Raw genomic sequence first — 15,512 nt, 5'->3', positions numbered from 1 at the left:
ATCTCTGCAAAACTCGATCAAGGTTGCTCAAGCAATCATCAAAAGAAGATCCATAGACGGAGAAATCGTCCATGAAAACCTCACAAATCTTTTCACAAAAGTCAGAGAATATAGCCATCATGCATCTTTGAAAGGTAGCAGGAGCATTACATAAACCAAAAGGCATACGTCTATAAGCAAAAGTACCAAAAGGGCAAGTAAAAGTAGTCTTTGATTGATCCTTGGCTGATACAGGTATTTGAGAGAAACCAGAATAACCATCTAGAAAGCAAAAATGTGTATGTTTGGATAATCTTTCTAGCATTTGATCGATAAAAGGTAAGGGGTAATGATCCTTTTTAGTGGCCTTATTTAATTTGTGGAAATCAATTACCATCCTATAACTTGTCATAATTCTTTGAGGAATCAATTCATCTTTATCATTAGGAACGACAGTAATACCTCCCTTCTTAGGGACACAAAGGACAGGACTTACCCAGTGACTATCAGCAACGGGATAGATTATACCTGCCTTAAGGAGCTTATTTCCTTTCTTACCACTTCTTTCATTTTAGGATTCAGCCGTCGTTGATGATCACAAACTAGTTTACCATCTTCTTCCAAATTTATTTTATGTTGACATAGAGTGGGACTAATGCCCTTAAGATCATCAAGAGTATACCCAATAGCAGCACGGTGCTTCTTCAGAGTTTTCCATAATCTCTCTTCCTCATGCTCTGAAATGTTAGCACTAATAATAACAGGATATATCTTTTTCTCATCAAGATAAGTATATTTAAGAATATCGGGCAATGGTTTAAGCTCAAACACGGGGTCACCCTTGGGTGGAGGAGGATCCCCTAGGATTTCAACAGGCAAATTGTGTTTCAGAATAGGTTTCTATTTAAAGAATACTTCATCTATTTCCCTTCTTTCGTTCATAAACATATCATTTTCATGGTCTAGCAAATATTGTTCTAAAGGATCACTAGGAGGTACGGCGATAGAAGCAAGACCAATAATTTCATCCTTACTAGGTAATTCTTCTTCAGGTGTTGTCTACTAAATTTAGAGAAATTAAATTCATGAGACATATCATCTAAACCGATAGTAACAACATCATTTTTGCAATCTATCTTAGTATTAACAGTGTTTAAGAAGGGTCTACCAAATATAATGGGACAAAAACTATCTTGTGGGGAACCAAGAACAAGAAAATCAGCAGGATATTTAGTTTTCCCACACAAGACTTCAACATCTCTAACAATTCCCATTGGTTAAATAGTATCTCTACTGGCAAGTTTAATTGTGACATCAATATCTTCTATTTCAGAAGGTGCAATATCATGCATAATTTCTTTGTATAAGTCATAAGGTATTGCACTAGCACTAGCACCCATATCACATAAGCCATAATAACAATGATCTCCTATTTTAACAGAAATAACAGGCATGCCTACCACATGTATGTTTTTATCTTTAGCACTAGGTTTAGCAATTCTAGCAGTCTCATCAAGGAAATGAATAACATGCCCATCAATATTATCAGACAAGAGATCTTTAACAATAGCAATATTAGGTTCAACTTTAACTTGCTCAGGAGGTGTATATGTTCTAATATTGCTTTTACGAACCACAATTGAAGCTTTAGCATGATCCTTTATCCTAACAGGGAAAGGTGGTTTCTCAACATAAGAAGTAGGAACAATAGGATCAGTATAAGTGATAGTCTTTTCTTCAACTTTAATAGGTGTAGCTACTTTTACTTCTATGGGAGGATGATATTTAAACCACTTCTCCTTGGGGAGATCAACATGAGTAGCAAAAGATTCACATAAACAAGCTACTATCTCAGAGTCAAGCCCATATTTAGTGATAAATTTACGGAAAACATCGGTATCCATAAAAGATTTAACACAATCAAACTTAGGTGTCATACCTGACTCCTTACCTTCGTCGAGGTCCCAATCTTCAGAGTTGCGTTTAATTCTTTTCAATAAATCTCATTTGAATTCAATAGTCTTCGTCATAAAAGAGCCAGCACAAGAAGTATCGAGCATGGTGTGATTGTTATCAGAAAGCCGAGCATATAAATTTTGAATAATCATCTCTCTTGAGAGCTCATGATTGGGGCATGAATATAACATTGATTTAATCCTCCCCCAAGCTTGAGTGATGCTTTCTCCCTTGCGAGGCCAAAAATTATATATATAATTGCGATCACGATGAACAAGATGCATAGGATAAAACTTCTGATGAAATTCCAATTTCAATCGTTTGTAGTTCCATTACCCTGTATCATCACATAGCCTATACCATGTCAATGCATCTTCCTTCAAAGATAAAGTGAAGACCTTCTTCTTAATAACATCCTCGGGTACACCTGCAAGCTTAAATAATCCACAAACTTCATCCACATATATTAGGTGCTCATCAGGATGCGTTGTTCCATCTCCTGTAAAAGGATTAGCTAGCAGTTTTTCTATCATACCCGAAGGAATTTCAATGCAGACATTTTAATTTTCAGTAGGTTGAGGAGCAACTCTTTGCTCTACTGGTCGGGATGAAGATACCCTGAACAAGCCACTCAGAGGATTACTTTCCATAGTAACAAGTGAAAGTAAATTTCAGCACACTATATAAATTTTCCTTACCAAATTCCACCTACCAAAGGCGCTTCACTCCCCGGCAACGGCGCCAGAAAAGAGTCTTGATGACCCACAAGTATAGGGTATCTATCGTAGTCCTTTGGATAAGTAAGAGTGTCGAACCCAACGAGGAGCAGAAGGAAATGATAAGCGGTTTCTAGCAAGGTATTCTCTGCAAGTACTGAAATAAGTGGTAACAGATAGCTTTGTGATAGGATAATTTGTAACGAGTAACAAGTAACAAAAGTAAATAAAGTGCAGCAAGGTGGCCCAATCCCTTTTGTAGCAAAGGACAAGCCTGAACAAACTCTTATATAGAGAAAAGCGCTCCCGAGGACACATGGGAATATCGTCAAGCTAGTTTTCATCATGTTCATATGATTCGCGTTCGGTACTTTGATAATTTGGTATGTGGGTGGACCGGTGCTTGGGTACTGTCCTTACTTGGACAAGAATCCCACTTATGATTAACCTCTATTGCAAGCATTCGCAACTACAACAAAAGTATCAAGGTAAACCTAACCATAGCATGAAACATATGGATCCAAATCAGCCCCTTACGAAGCAATGCATAAACTAGGGTTTAAACTTCTGTCACTCTAGCAAGCCATCATCTACTTATTACTTCCCAATGCCTTCCTCTAGGCCCAAATAATGGTGAAGTGTCATGTAGTCGACGTTCACATAACACCACTAGAGGAGAGAAAACATACATCTCATCAAAATATCGAACGAATACCAAATTCACATGACTATTAATAGCAAGACTTCTCTCATGTCCTCAAGAACAAACGTAACTACTCACAAAGCATATTCATGTTCATAATCAGAGGGGTGTTAATATGCATATAGGATCTGAACATATGATCTTCCACCAAATAAACCAACTAGCATCAACTACAAGGAGTAATTAACACTACTAGCAACCTACTAGTACCAATCCCGGACTTGGAGACAAGAATTGGATACAAGAGATGAACTAGGGTTTTGAGAGGAGATGGTTCTAGTGAAGATGTTGATGGAGATTGCCCTCTCCCGATGAGAGGAGCGTTGGTGATGACGATGGCGATGGTTTCCCCCTCCCGGAGGGAAGTTTCCCCGGCAGAACAGCTCCGCCAGAGCCCTAGATTGGTTCCGCCAAGGTTCCGCCTCGTGGTGGTGGAGTTTCGTCCGAGGAGATGGCTTATGATTTTTTTCCTCATCGAAAGACTCCATATAGCAGAAGATGGCCATCGGAGGGCCATCAGGGGGCCCACGAGGTAGGGGGGCGCGCCCACAGGGGTAGGGCGCGCCCCCACCCTCGTGGGCAGGGTGTGGCCCCCCTGGTGAACTTCTTGCACTCAGTATTTTTTATATATTCTGAAAACATCTTCCATGAAGTTTCAGGACTTTTGAAGCTGTGCAGAATAGATCTCTAATATTTGCTCCTTTTCCAGCCCAGAAATCCCAGCTGCCGGCATTCTCCCTCTTTATGTAAACCTTGTAAAATAAGAGAGAATAGGCATAAGTATTGTGACATAATGTGTAATAACAACCCATAATGCAATAAATATCGATATAAAAGCATGATGCAAAATGGACGTATCACTTCCACACAAAATCTAACCGTTACACACAATTTACCAACTTGGTGGGACCGAATACTCAAACTCGATCAGACCGATTTAGTTCAAAATGTGAACGTGAGAATTTTCGGTGGGACCGATATGATCAAATCGATGTGACCGGTGTGCTAGGGTTAGGGTAAAACCTCAACTCAGTTTGATTGATTACTCAAACTCGGTGAGACCGATTTTGGTAATAAGCAAACAGAGAGTTGGTCGAGCAAACTCGGTGGGACCGATTGCATATCTCGGTGAGACCGAAATAACTGCAAGAGGCAACAAAGAGTTTGCAAGCCCATCTGGGTGAGACTGAGATCCCATTGGTGAGATCGAACTGATTAGGATTTCTGGCAGTGGCTATGTCAAATGAACTCGGTGGCGCTAGACAGATCAAATCGGTGGGGCCGAGTTTGACTTTAGATTTAGGACATATATGGATATGAGAAAGTGGTTTAGGGCTTTGGAGCGTATCACTAAGCACTTTGAGCAAGCAAGCCATTAAGCAACACCTCACTCCCTTTTAATAGTATTGGCTTTTCCTGTGGACTCAATGTGATCTTGGATCAGTAAAATGAAAATGTAGAGTCTTGAGCTTTGAGCTTTTGCCAATGTTCTGTCCTTAGCATATTGAAGGGGTTCCACATACTCTTGTCCACGCCACTCCACTGTTGAACTCATCTGAAATATACTAGATAAAAGTATTAGTCCAACAAGAGATATGTTGACATTAATTACCAAAATCACCCAGGGAGCACTTGTGCTTTCAGAAATTCAAATTTTGCATTTCAACAAGACGCACATTGCACATACACACTTACTGGTATAATACAAACTTGCTTCCTCTAAAGCAGCCCTACCTACATGACGTAAAGCTCACCTTTGGGGAAAGTTTTGCATTGAGACAAGATATAGCATGCAGAGCAACACGCTCGGAGCAACGCTTTTTCTTGCAAAATACATTTGCGTAGTAATCTTGATCAAGCCGTTGAGCTATCTCCACCTTAATACCTCCAACGCAAGGGCATTCTCCACAACATGTAGAAGAAGTTCATGTTGATCTCCTGCTCCTTTATATCCTGTCATGTGTATACTCTTCAGATACTTATATTCACGCTGTTGAAGGGGCTGATTGCCCGGAGTACCCTTGTCCGCAAAACAAAGGTGACAACCGACAGTGAACTGCAAGATGAAAACATGGTAGTATATATGATTAGCACTTATACATGCTAATCCATTACACATGTATTAAGGTCCCACCATTTGAACTTTGGTGTCCAACTCAATTGCTTGCGATACAATTTTTTGCATCGATCCCACTGAAAAAAGCGCTCTATAGCGCCGTTAATAGCACGCTATAGTGTGTAGAGAATTGTCTTGCTAAATCGATCGGTGTACAATGTCTCGCTAACAGCATATTTTCGGAGGCGGCTATTTTGTATAGCACGTTATTATTTTCCTTTCCATCCCAGAAAGAAGTAAATAATAAACTACCACAAACAGAAACAAGATAATAGGACTAAAACCAAATAGAATGTGCTGCCAAAAGAAAAAGGAAATCTATTACGAGTAGCATATATAAGAATCAAGAAGAGTACTTACATGGATCTCTAACTTCTCAATAAACGGAGTTGTCCTAAGAATGGAAACCACATTTGGAAGCTTGTCGGTATCTTCAGCTGTTATACCCATTAACAATTGTAAGCACTTAAGATGGGAAAACAAGCATGTGCTATTCAACACTAATGGCGTCTGCAAGACAAAAGAACAAAGGTGATTGCCTAGACGATGTTACATAAACTTAATTGTAACATCAAGGGCATTGCAGGAGCAAACCTCTAGCCGTGGGTTAAAAATCTGTAGCGCCAAATTTTCCATGCTCGAAATACCATTGAGAAGTGTACCGACAACGTCTTGAAAATTTGTCATGGAGAAACATATATTTGCATTTTCCAGCTTCGAGTCTTGATTTATAACAATAAGAAGATTGGGTCCATCATATTGAACCCTGTTCAAGAATTCATCCGATTAACCAGTTAACTTGCAGATTAATCCCTACTCGTAGGGTCACCGAGTAGCCGATTAACCGATTAATCACCCGAGTAATTGATTAAATGGCCGATTAACTTGCCGATTAGCCTATTAATCCCCTACTCGCCAGCCAACCGAGCAGCTACCAGTTAACGATTTCCTCAACAATGAATTATTGAAAGGTATCCAATTTTAGAACTATAAGTTCTATCCTGGTCAGCCTACAACGTATAAATGTTAGGTGTCGTAGGTGGGACAACGGACGATCCGACTTTAGTTCGCCATCCAGGAAGCATCTGACTAAGCTTAGCCATTTAAGATACCAACAATTGGAATATGACCTGAAGATCTTTTCTAGTGATATCCATGAATTCCAGGTCAAGCTTTCTTAGGCTTGGGAAACAATTGAATTCGAATGGTTGTCTGAAGGATACAAAGCTAAGTTGAATACATTCTAGACGTGATATGCTTTCAGTATCCAAAAGATGAAATGGGAATATGTAACAAAAGATATCCCAAACTGCCTTGTTAACAGGACATAAGTTGATAGCAATGCTCTTTGTCTATGACGACACAGAAAAATCAACTCAGTTATTGAGATGAGTAGCCAACATGATGCCAAATTCAAATTTGACATGGAAATCTTCGACCACCGTGCCATGGAAATTTCTCAAAATTGCATTGCCATCATTAATGAACTTCTGCATGTATTCACAATATTCTTTTCTTGAAAAACTATCACGGCAACACCCAACAGCACAAGTGAAACATAATTTGTGGCAAGAAATATCACACATATATCAAGTGACTTGACAAAACACCGGCCCTTGAAATCTCTTTAGGAGGCAACTTTGACAGAATTGTTCACATCACATCCTGCGTCAACGGAATATAGATGCTTGAGATTACAAGTTATAGTTCTACTCAACTGTATATCAGAAAAAGGGAAATTTGGCATACATTTGGAAGGCCTTCCAATTTAACGCGGGACCTCGCCTTCTTATAGATTGAATTCCCATGGGTATGGTTTGATGATGTTGCTTTGCACATTTGATGGGGCCCCATTTGTAAAACTGAATATGGGAAGTCAGAGTTCCTCCAAGATTATATGGTACTCCCTCTGTAAACTACTATAAGAACTTTTACAGATCACTAAAGAAGGGAGTATTAACTAGTGGATATTCACAAGTGTATTAGGCATTACCGTGGATAATCTGAGGAACTAGTAGTTTGTCGTCGGTGCCAGCGCTTCGGTGCTTGGGAGGTCCAATTGATGTTGGCTTTTAACGGGACGTCGAGACGATTTGAGGAATTTCCTATTTGACGCGCTTTGCGCCAAACTGCCGGCGCTTCGCACAGGCGAGCGACCGTGCAGCGACACTATGGGCCGGCCCAGTTACGTGGATGACAACCCCAACTAGCCAGCCGGTTTTGTTTCTTTGACCGGTTTTCTGTTTTTTCCTTCTGTTTTTGTTGCTTTTTCTTTTTTTTTTCTGTTTATTTTTCTTTTTTCTTTTCAAGGTTATTCTATCTTTTTTAAACTAAGTTCATAAAAAACGTTTGAAATTTCAAAGAATGGCTGTTTTTCAAAAAATGTTCATAAATTAAAAAAATGCTCGAGACTTTCAACAAATGTTCTTATTTAAAAAAATATTGTGAAATCATTTGTTCAAAATGTTCACAACTTTTCAAAAGATGTTCGGGCGGTACAAAACTAGGTCCCATTTTAAAAAATTGTTCGTGAATTGCCAAAAATGTTCATGTTTTGATTATTTCGGAGTTTCAGAAAATATCCAAATTTCGTAAATTGTTCACAAGTTTCAAAAAATGTTCTTGTTTTCAAACTTTTTTCGTGAATTTCAAAATATGTTCGCGTCTTCAAATTTTGGTTTCTGCTTCTTTTTTGGTTTCTCTGTTTTTGATTCTTTTTCTTTTCGTTTTTTCCTTTATGTTTCTTTTCTATTTTTTTTCTTTTATATTATTTTCAGAAAAAGTTTGGAATTTTTGTAAAATGTTTGTGCGTTTATAAACATATCAGAATTCAAAATTTTAGTGTTTTAAAATTATGTTCATAAATTCAAAACTTGTTCGTATTTAACAAAATTTGTTCGTGTATTAAAAAAATTGTTTTTAAAAGTTATTTTTATTTTCTGAAAACTGTTCACAAATTTCAAAAAAAAAATTTAGCTTATTAAAGATGATAAAATTGAAGGTAGTTTTTTTTTTAAATTTTGTTCATAATTTCAAAAAATATTCGTGTATTAAAACAATTGTTTGTGTTTTTTTTAATGTTCCAAATGTTTCTGCTAAAAAAATACACAACTTCTCAGAACTTGTACCGTATTTTAAAAAATGTTCATGTTTTCATTTTTTGGAGTTTCCAAAAATGTTCCCGTTTAAAAATGTTCACAAATTTCAAATAAATGTTCGTGTTTTCAAATTTGTTCAGGAGTTTAAAGAATGTTTGCATTTGCCCAATTTTCTTTTGGAATTTCAAAAATTGTTCCTGTTTTGGGAAAAATTGTTTGTGATTTCGAAAAATGTTCCTGCTTTTCTAAAAGAAATCATTTTTTAAGCAATTCCCCAATTTGAAAAGTGTTTGCATTCAGAAAACACCTAGTTTAAAATAATCTTTTAAAATGCTGAAAGTAATTCGGATCTGCTGTGTGGGGTTGATTCTTAAAAACGGACGCTGCAAACTTGTCGGTAACGCGTGATAGGTCAGTCGGTGGCCGCGCCTGATCTGTATCATGATGTACGAGGTTCGGTTCCCAGCTACGTCCAGAGAGCGGCGTATAGGACGTCCCACGATTTGATTCGGTCCTAAGGAGGAATTCGACTTGGATTCCTGGGCCCGATTTTAGAGAGTATAGCGAAGCGCGTTCCGCTTCCCGGCCCAACCCTCTTTCCTTTCGCTTCCCGGTCCAACCCTCCATACAAATGCAAACCCTAATAAGAAACCCTAATAAACTCTTCTCCCCCGCCACCGGCCACCACCCCGGCCACGAACAAGACAACCGGGCAACGGAGGCGGCGATGGGATGCACGGCGTCCACGTGACGTGCAGGGCGGGGCTCGCTCGTGTTCGAGGTCTCAGGGTACGGCCGAGTTAGCCTCGACGTACAATCATCGGAAGTATTCACCGTCGGCTCTTACAACTGGCAGATTCGTTTCTATGAGGAAGGAGTGCTTGGGCATTCCGGAGGCTATGTGGCGGTCTATCTCTTTTTAGTCAGCAAGAAGGCCAAGGTGAGGGCAACCTTCGAGCTCAGTTTGGTGGACATCACAGGATCAACGCCGCCTCGTACGATGAGGACGGTCGCCGCAGAATTCGACTCTGGCGACCGAACGTGCTTCGGCCATCCCGAGTGCATGAAGAAGAGCAAGCTCGAGGTGTCGCCTTACCTTCACAGCGATCGCCTCACAATTGAGTGTGCCATCACTATCTGCACGGAAGCGCCCAAATCGTTTGCTGAGGTGCCGTTGCCGCCATCCGACATCACGGATCACCTCAGGAAGTTGTGGCAACGGAAAGAGGGAAGCGATGTCACCTTCGAGGTTCAAGGGGAGGCTTTTCCTGCGCACAAGATAGTGCTCGCGATGCGGTCGCCGGTGTTTAAGGAAGAGTTGTACGGTGCCTTGAGGGAAAATGATATGGGTTGTGTTATCATCGGCGACATGCAACCTCTAGTCTTCGAGGCCCTGCTCCATTTTATATACACCGATTCGTTGCCCACCATGGATGATCTTTACCAATATCAAGATGAGTACAAAGAGATTATTGGACATTTGCTTGTAGCCGCGGATCGGTATGCCATGGAAAGACTGAAGATCATATGTGAAAGCATCCTTTGCAAGAACATAGATGTGAAGACCGTGGTGACTACACTGGTTTTGGCTGATCAGCATCACTACAACAAGTTGACTGATGCTTGCATTGAATTTATTGCCTCTTTGGGTAAAGTGGATGATATAATAGCAAGCCATGGATATGCTGAGCTCAAAAGAACCTGTCCTTTGGCTTTACTGGAACTGTGGAAGAAGGCAACTAGGCTCTACATGATATAGTCTTCATTTCACATTGGCATGCATGTTAAATCACATACATATCTTGCTACTTGTTTGATGAAGGATTAGTTTATTTGAATATATCTGAAGCTTCGGTGAAGACAGTATTACTCTGCTAATGTTTTTCGTTTGTCAAGATGTTGGATACTTATCCTTTACTGAAAAAGATTTTCGCCCCGCTTTATATTATAAAGCAACTGCCCAAGCCAAACATCCAACAAGGTTCACACACACACACAAAGGTCTAGTACAGTCAAGTAGTCAAAGGTTTAATGCTGAGGGCACAGCTCAACAAGCCCTAAAGAAACAAAATAGCACGCACACGCAGGGTGCGGCAGAGCATCTAGTCGGGCTCCGGGGGGCGGAGGGAGCGGAGGCGCCAAGCGGAAGGCCATCGATCGAAGGCCAGCGAGGAGGTTGTTGATGACGTCCCAATCCTGGGGGCGGCTAAGCGGTCGCCAGAGCTGCAAGTATCCACACATTTTAAAGATGGCGTCAGTAGCACGTCGAAGAGGCACCTTCTGTATGACAAGCTTATTGTGAACGGTCCAAAGTGTCCAGGCAAGGACCTTAATGCAAAGCCATCTATTATGGCGGTAGCGAGGGGGGAGGCGTGAATTTCCGCAAGCAGGTCAGGGAAGTTGGTGTTGCACCACTGGCCCCCAACCGTCTCGCGGAAACAGGACCAAAGGAACTGAGCCGTGGAGCACGAGAAGAAGATGTGGTTAGCATCCTCCACCATGTCGCACATGGGGCACATCCCATCCCCAGGTCCATTACTCTTAAGGACCTCCACACCAGACGGGAGGCGGCCTCGGATCCATTGCCACAGGAAGATCTTGATCTTCAGGGGCAGGCGGACGTCCCAAATCAAACTAAAGGGCTCGGGGGCCATCGAGGGGGCGATGGCCGCGTAGAGGGATTTGGTGGAGAAGTAGCCGGAAGGTTTCAGACGCCAAGAGATGGCGTCCGGGGTGACAACACCGTCCATAGGGAGGAGGGCGATGTCCTGAAGGAGGGCATCCCAAGAGGCAACTTTAGGAGGGCCAAAGGGGCGGCGGAAAGCGAGGCGCCCTAAGTCAATAAGGGTCGTCTCGACAGAGACACGAGGGTCAACTGCAATGGCGAAGAGCTCCGGAAATCGTGCAGCCAGGGGGGTGTCGCCAATCCACCGATCAAACCAGAACAGGGTCGAGGACCCAGTACCAACCGAGATGGATGTGCCAATGCAAAGCACAGGTAGCAGCTGGACGATGGCCTGTCAAAACTGGGAGCCGCTCGAGCGCTGACAGAATGCAAGAGGCTGTCCTCGAAGGTACTTGTTGTGGATGATGGTGAGCCAAAGACCTCCATCGCCATTGGCAATGCGCCAGAGCCAACGGGTCAGGAGGGCAATGTTCATGCGTCGGGAGGACAAGATCCCAAGACCACCCTGGTCCTTGGGTTTGCAGATACCGGGCCAGCTTACCATATGGTACTTCTGCTTATCCCCCTCCCCAGCCCAGAAGAATCTGGATTGGTATTTGGCGATCTCTTGATGAAGGGTCTCACGGAGGCTATAGAAGCTCATGAGGAACCAAAGAAGGCTGGCAAGGGAAAACTTGATAAGGATCACGTGAGCAACCTTCGACAACCAGCGCCCTTTCCAGGGCTCAATGCGGTGTTGCGTACGGGTCACCGTGGGGCGAAAATCCGCCATGGTGAGGCGTGAATCACTAATGAGGATCCCCAGGTAGGTCGTGGGGAAAGAACCCAACCGACAATTTAGCCGGTCCGCAATAGCCCGTGCTTCCTCCGGGGGGAACCCGAGAACCATCACTTCGCTCTTATCAAAGTTGATGGTCAGGCCCGACATCTGTTGGAAGCACGGGAGGAGGAACTTCAGGTTAGCAATGTCTTGGATGGAGCCCTCCACCATTATTATGGTATCATCCGCATATTGAAGGAGGGAGACCCCTCCCCCTTCGACTAGGTGGGGGACGATGCCACAAATATGGCCAGCATCCTTGGCCTTATCAAGGATGGATGCCAGGGCATCAACCACCATGTTGAACAGGAACGTCGAGAACGGGTCACCCTGACGGACCCCACAGAGGGTGGGGAAGTAGGGCCTAATGTCACCGTTGATGTTCACAGCGGTCCGGCCACAGGAGACAAGCTGCATGACGCGAGTCACCCAATGGTCATCAAAGCCCTTGCAAAGCAACACTTCCCGCAAGAAGGGCCAGTGGACCATGTTGTACTCTTTGTGGAAGTCTAGCTTCAGAAAGACCAGCCGATGGCGTTTCATCCGGACCTCATGGAGGACTTCGTGGAATACCAGCACCCCATCCAGAATAAATCGGCCTTGTATGAAGGCGGATTGGTTGGGATGGGTAATCGCGTCAGCGAGCAGGGTCATCCTATTGGTGTACCCTTTGGCCAGGATCCGGAATATCACATTAATCACTGTGATTGGACGAAACTGGCGGATGTCGGAGGCGCCCGGGACCTTGGGTATGAGGGTCACGATACCATAGTTGAGACACCCAAGATCCATGGCGCCCGAGTAGAATTCCTCAAACAGGGCCATGACCTCCGGCTTGATGGTCGGCCAGAACGTTTTGAAGAACGTTACAGGCAAGCCATCCGGTCCTGAGGCCGAGGAGGGGTTCATCCCTTTAATAGCCGCGAGGACCTCATCCTTGGAGAAGGGGGCCACTAATGCCGCATTGGCCTCAACTGAGACCAATTGATCACCCGACCAAATGTCGGGGGCGAGACTAGCCCCACCCCGAGGGGTGGGGTAAATAGGGCTTTATAGAAGCCGTCTACATGGGCATGGATGGCCGAGGGGCAAACAAGAGGCGTGTCTCCATCCCACAGGCAGTGGATGGAGTTTCGATGCTGCCGGCCGTTCGCCACTGCCTGGAAATAGGCGGTGTTGGCATCACCCCGAAGCACCCACCATTGGGTACCGCGCAGTCGCCAGTAGGCCTCTTCATCCGTGTAAATGGTTGAGAGCTGGTCTTCAAGGTCATATCGCAGCATCCACTCATCCGGGGAGATCCCGGACGTGTCGGCACAGGCATCCAGGGCTTGGATAGCCAGTAGGAGGGCCTTTTTGCGCTCTCGAAGGTCCTGGCCAAGGTTAGCACCCCTACCCTTCATGAATTGGTGGGCGAGCTTGGCACAGAAGTGCCACGAGTCGACTGCGGACATGGCGCGATGAGGGGAAGAGCGAGCGGAGATCCAGCGAGCGACGACAGCCTCCCGGAAGCCGACCTGATTAAGCCAGAAGAGCTCGAACCAGAAATGTGGCGGGGTGGGGGGGGGGCGCTCGTCAGCGGTGGAGAGGAGGAGAGGGACATGGTCAGACCCGATCCGGGTAATCGCACAAAGCGAGGCCAGGGGGCAACATAATTCCCACTCCGGGGAAACTAGGACGCGATCCAAGACGGATTGCGTCGGGTCAACCTGACGGTTTGTCCAAGTGAACCTGGCACCCGTCCGATCTAGCTCACGGAGACCCAGCTCCGCGATCCAGTCATTGAATAACTGCATCCGGGGGAGGTTAATCCGGTCATTATTCTTCTCATCTGGGGATCGGATGAGGTTAAAGTCTCCGCCCACTACAACTGGGAGGAGGGAGTTGGAGATCTTCAGATGTAGCTCCGCCAGGAAGGCCGGGGAGCGCGGTGGTCCGCCGGTCCATACACAATCACGACCTCCCATTTGAAGTTAAGAGCACGCTCGAAGATCTCCATACTAAGGAAGAATTCACCCTGGTCCATGCCACCCACCTCAAAGGTGGCATCCTTTACCCCTAAAAGGATGCCGCCAGAATGGCCTATGGTCCCACTAGAAGGGAGCCAATGCCAGGCGAAGAGGTGGGAACTAAGACATTCGAGCTCGTGGAGGGAGAACACGGTGTGCATGGTTTCTTGGATGGAAATGATGTCAATGTGTTCGTCTCGCATGTACTCGATGAGTTGGAGGTGACGGCCATCATGGCCGAAGCCACGGATGTTCCAGAAAAGGGCCCGCATCTAAGCCCCCATTGGGGGGCTGCTTGAACCTAGGACACGGGAGGCGCTTTGCATGTGGAGAGCAGCAGCGCGAGAGCGGATCACCCCATCGGCCACCGGAGGAACGCGAACCGCGGGGGTAGCGGACGATTCCTTGGGAGGCCGAAGCAAGCGCGCCCGAGTCTCAGCCAGCTTGCCATCTAAGATCTCACGAGACCTAATGGTCGCGATCTGATTTAAGGGGGGACCAACCTCCCCCTGAAGATGATGATCGAGTCAGTGGCCACCTTGGCAAGGTGGCCAAGAGGAACGGCCTCAAGCGCGGAAAAGGAACAACTGGAAGAACTGGGAAGGGCGGGATCCATACCTGACTCGAGGTTCCGGACCGCCGCCCTAAGCTCCGCACGCTCGGAGATGGACGGAGCCGAGGAGTCCGCTGGGCGGGTCGCATCGAGGCGGGCGCTGCGGCGGGACGCCGTCACCTGCGGCGAGGTGGAGCGGGGCCGCCTGGCATACGCCACCGTCGGAGGAGGGTGAGCAGAGGCCGGAGTGGTCAAAACAACGGCCACCGCCGCGGTCGGGGAAGCAGGCGGTGCGAGGCGGACGTCGGAGTCCACCAGCGAGGGGAGTGGGGCGACGAGCACCAGGATGTCGCCGGCCGCGTCCCCCGCGAGTGGGAGTGTCGGAGAAGGCACGCCGATGGGAGTGCACCCGCCGCCACCCATGGGGACCGGGGAGGTCAAACCAGGGGAGACGGGGGGTCCGGGCCCGACGGCAAGGCGCGAAGGGCGGAGTCGGCGGAGGGAGAGCACGGCGATGAAGGCGGCACGACGAGCAGGCCCACACTGGAGATGTCACTAGCCGACTCCGACGGAGGCGGAGAGGGCGCGACCGGCGGGGTGGCCAGGTGGAGAGCCACCGCGAGGTCAGTGGCGGAAACTCAGGTGCGTCCTGTTGGGGAACGTAGCAGAAATTAAAATTTTCTAAGCATCACCAAGATCAATCTATGGAGTAATCTAGCAACGAGGGGAAGGAGAGTGCATCTACATACCCTTGTAGATTGCTAAGCGGAAGCGTTCAAGTGAACGGGTTGATGGAGTCGTACTCGTCGTGATCCAAATCACCGATGATCCTAGTGCCGAACGGACGGCACCTTCGTGTTCAACACACGTACAGCC

At 45.6% G+C, this 15,512-nt stretch overlaps 2 pseudogenes; one reads left to right on the top strand and one right to left on the bottom strand.

The window, feature by feature from the left end:
- The first annotated feature begins 9,295 nt into the window (after window positions 1-9,295).
- LOC123058203 (BTB/POZ and MATH domain-containing protein 2-like) lies at window positions 9,296-10,327 on the top strand (annotated as a pseudogene).
- A 269-nt stretch (window positions 10,328-10,596) lies between these two features.
- LOC123056867 (uncharacterized) lies at window positions 10,597-12,617 on the bottom strand (annotated as a pseudogene).
- Between the last annotated feature and the right edge of the window lie 2,895 nt (window positions 12,618-15,512).

Source organism: Triticum aestivum, chromosome 3A (genome assembly GCF_018294505.1).
Source record: "Triticum aestivum cultivar Chinese Spring chromosome 3A, IWGSC CS RefSeq v2.1, whole genome shotgun sequence".
Lineage (NCBI taxonomy): Eukaryota > Viridiplantae > Streptophyta > Magnoliopsida > Poales > Poaceae > Triticum > Triticum aestivum.
The sequence above is the reverse complement of the archived record's forward strand: the minus strand, read 5'-3'. Positions and strand labels throughout refer to the sequence as shown.